Source organism: Echinops telfairi, unplaced genomic scaffold, assembly GCF_000313985.2.
Source record: "Echinops telfairi isolate 266 unplaced genomic scaffold, ASM31398v2 ScPeMD7_7412;HRSCAF=8450, whole genome shotgun sequence".
In the NCBI taxonomy this organism is placed as follows: domain Eukaryota; kingdom Metazoa; phylum Chordata; class Mammalia; order Afrosoricida; family Tenrecidae; genus Echinops; species Echinops telfairi.
The window spans coordinates 9,858,850-9,862,721 of NW_022111312.1; positions in this window are offsets into that span (position 1 = coordinate 9,858,850).

A 3,872-nucleotide genomic window follows, 5' to 3' on the forward strand; every position below is an offset into this window, starting at 1 on the left:
GCGCCATCGGCGTCAGCAGCACCTGGGAGGGACAGGGGAGGGGCGGTCTACACTTTTGCCCCCCCGCCAGCATCCTCACTGGGAGGCCCAGGCAGCCCGCCTCACTGTACAGCAGGGAGGCTGGGGAGGGGCGGGGCAGGAGTGGTGCCTCCTGTCTGGCCTGTCGTCCTCGGGGCACAGGGCTGAGCCCCCTCAGTCTGCACTGTGCTCAGGAGGAAACGGGCTCAGAGAGGCGAGGTCCCTGTCCAGGCTTGCACAGCTGGGGAATGGCAGAGCCCAGGGGACTCCAACTGAGGCCGGTCTGAGGGGGAGACCAGGGCCTTCTTTCGACCCACAGAACTGGCACCCCACCTTCCTCGCTCCCCATTGTGGGCTTTGGAGGAGGTCCTGAGCTTGGGAAGCCGAAGGCTCAGGTGGGCCCTGTTGGGTGATGAGCAAGGGTTACAACGGTCAGGAGTCAAACCATGATCGCCAATGCTTATAGAACCCCACCTTTTAAAAAAAATGGTCAACTCCACATCACATACCGTCAGCCGTTTTGAAGTATACATGTCCTACACCCATCCCAGGAGGATGTCCCCATCTAGTTTCCAGAACTCTTTTCCTCTCCCCGAAAGCGGGCCCCAGGCCCATGAGCAGTCACCCAACCCCTCCTCCCTTAGCCCCTGACAACCACTGACCTGCTGCTGTCTCTGCTCTGCGAGTTTGCCTAGCCCAGGCCTTCTACAAGGTATAACCGTTTGGGATTGGCCCATGCCACGGTTGAGTGCTCTCCTCCTCCCACAGCGACCCCGAGGTGGGGAGGCCACGTCACGTACTCTAATTAGTGCCTGTGGATCTCCTGAGTAGGTGGTTGTCTGGAGAGCTCTCCCATTCTCTCCCCCCACTGCCACCCCCACCTGCTGTCCCTCTGTCTCACACATCACAGGAAGGGCATGGCCGTCGGGCCCCTTCCGACTCACAGTGACCCCCTTGCACCGAGTAGAACTGCCCGGGAACGTTTCCGAACCCGTGTTGTCTGCAGAAGCCAACGGCCTCATCTTCCTCTTGAGGAGCAGGGAGCTTAACCCCTGTGCTCCCAGGGCTCCTGACCATCCGATGTTACGATTGGTCTGTTTGGCACAGTTCACGAATCAGTGTTGCTCAGTTCGTCCGCAGGCTGTGGATCATTCTGGTTGTGCTTTCCTGGACAAGGGCGGGGCTTTGATTGCGGTAAAGCGTTAAGGTCGTGGCGACCCACAGGGGCAGTTCCACACTCCTGGACGTCGCCATGAGTCAGCATCAATTCTCGGGCAGGGAGTTTGTTTGGGGGGAGGTGCTCTTTGTCTTCACCTACTGATGTCCTTCTTCTTCCTAGGACCCCACCCAGGAGGGCATGTTCTGTCCAATTGTTCTTTCTTGGGTTTCTCCTGACCGTGAGTTTCGGACAGTCCCTGCCCCTGGGTGACTTGACCAGGCTGAGGTGTCCCAGTCAGGCTCTCGCTGAATGTTGCTGATCGGATGTCTCCCTGGTGGCCGTCGTAGTCATCGGTCTCTGCCGAAGGGACAAGACAGAACTTCCCCAGGCTGGGGAAGACTCCACCTGCCTTACCGAGCCGGTCGCTGGATGGATGGTCCCCCGGGGAATGTGGTAGGGGAGCTTGGGGCTGGTGGCCCTCGGGAGTATGAGGAGGAAGGAAATGTCCTAAGACTTGGTTGTGGTGACGCTGGTACAACTCCTCTTGATGTGGCTGAACTCTCGAATTGCACGCTAGGTGAATTATACGCCCACGGAGCTGTTTGAAAAAATGAAGCAGAGGAGCAGGCCGTGAGGAAGAGCTGCTCGTCTGAACTGCCCATCTGTGGTCAGCAGGGCTCCCCTCTCACAACAAGGCAGGTTCTCTGCCTTTTAGGGAGACCTCAGAGGCAAAGTACCATCACGGGGGGCGGGGGGGGGGCAGGGGGTTGTTTCTGATCCCCTGTTTTCCTGGGACACATCAGGGCCACTTCCCAGAGGAGGGGGCTGGGAACAGCTAAAGCAGGGCATGACCCCAGATCTCCCTCGGCCCTACGGGAGGTCACGTCCCTGTGGGTCAGCACAAAGGCAAGGATGCTTGACCTGCTTCCACACTCATGGCCTAGAGTCTAACCCTCATGCTTAGCTGGCTGCCCGGGCCTGAGAAAAAAGAAACCCACTGGTAGGGCCCCCTGGTTTCATGCCAAGCCCCGGACCCCCAAGACAGGACCTCTGGCCACTGAGACCTCTGCGTAACTCCATGCCCCGAGCAGAGGGAGCAGAGATTTGCGTGTTTGGGCCTGACTCTGCCCCCATCGGACCCCAGTTTGTTTCGTGCCAGCCCTCTCTTCCTGAGGTGTCTCAGCCGTCCAGGCCTGTGCTAATAATGCAGCAGCCGTCGGCCACAGCTGTTAAGTGCAGTCAAGTTCGTTCGACGCAGCGCGACCAACCCACGGCATCCAAGGGCACGACGCGCCGCCCACTCCAGAGCCAGCCTCACAGCTGCTTGATGTCTGCGCCCATTGTTGCAGCCACTGTGCCGATCCTTCTTGTGCTTTTACACCCCTTCTGATTGACCACGTAGGGCGTCCTTCTCCGGGGACTGGTCCCTCCCTCGGACGTGTTCAAGGATGGGAGAGCAAGCCTCGCCATCCTGGCCTCTAAGGAGCATTCTGGCTGGATTTCTCCCAAGGCGGCTGTTTTCTTGTCTGCTGGCAGTCCGTGGCAGTCAATATTCTTCACCAGCACCATGATTCGAATGCATCAATGGTCTAACCCGGTGGTTCTCAGCCTTCCTCAGACGGAGACCCTTTCATACAACTCCTCATGTGGGGGTGACCCCCCACCAATCACACCATTATTTTCGTTGCTACTTCATCACTGTCATTTGGCTCCTGTTATGAATCAGGTGACCTCTGTCCTGTGAAAGGGTCCTTCGACCCCAAAGGGGTCGTGACCCCCCAGGTTGAGAAGCGCTGGTAAGCTCCTGGCAGTCAGCGAAGGCGAACAATTGGTTTCTCTCAGGGTTCAGAGTGACACTCTTCCAAAGGGTCCCCAGCAGCTGTGATCTTTCAAAAGCAGATCACCCAGGTTTGCTTCCATGGCGTCTCTGGATGGATTTGAACTGCCAACCTTGGGATGGGCAGTGGAGTGCTTAAGCATCTGTGCCACACAGAGAGTCTTCCGGCCATGTTGGGAATGCTCACTTAGCCACACGCTGTCCTGGCCACCACCCTGCTGGATGGCAGGCGGGAAGTTCTGTGGGTCAGTGTCAACGGGGTAGGGAGAACAGCTGGAAGGGAGGTGCCCCTTCAGGACCCATGACTCACATCAGCCAGACGGAACAGGCCTGCTGCTTCTTTATAAAGTCATTTTATCGGTGCTCTTACAGCTCTTATCACAATCCATCCGCCACGTGCATCAAGCGCGCTTGCACATAGGTAGCCATCACCCTTTTCAAGCCATTTTCTTTCTACTTGAGCCCATGGGATCAGCTCCTCTTTTTCCCTCCCTCCCTCCCTCCCCCTCCCACCGCATGACCCCTTTAGCAATTATATATTATTATTCTTTTCATACCGTACACGGTCTGCTGTCTCCCTTCTCCCACGTTTCTGTTGTTTATCCCCTTTAGGGGGGTGTTAGACATCAATGTGGTTCCCCCTATCTCCCCCCTTCTCTCCCCACTTTCCCTCTACCCACATAGTATCGCTACTCCCATTACGGTTCCTGAGGGGGTTATCCTGTCCTGGATTCTTTTTTTTTCTTTTTTCTTTTTTTTGTGAGACAGTGAGTGAGTGAGTGAGTGAGGCAGTGAGAGAGTGAGTGAGTGAGTGAGTGAGTGAGTGAGAGAGTGAGGCAGTGTGGCAGTGAGAGTGAG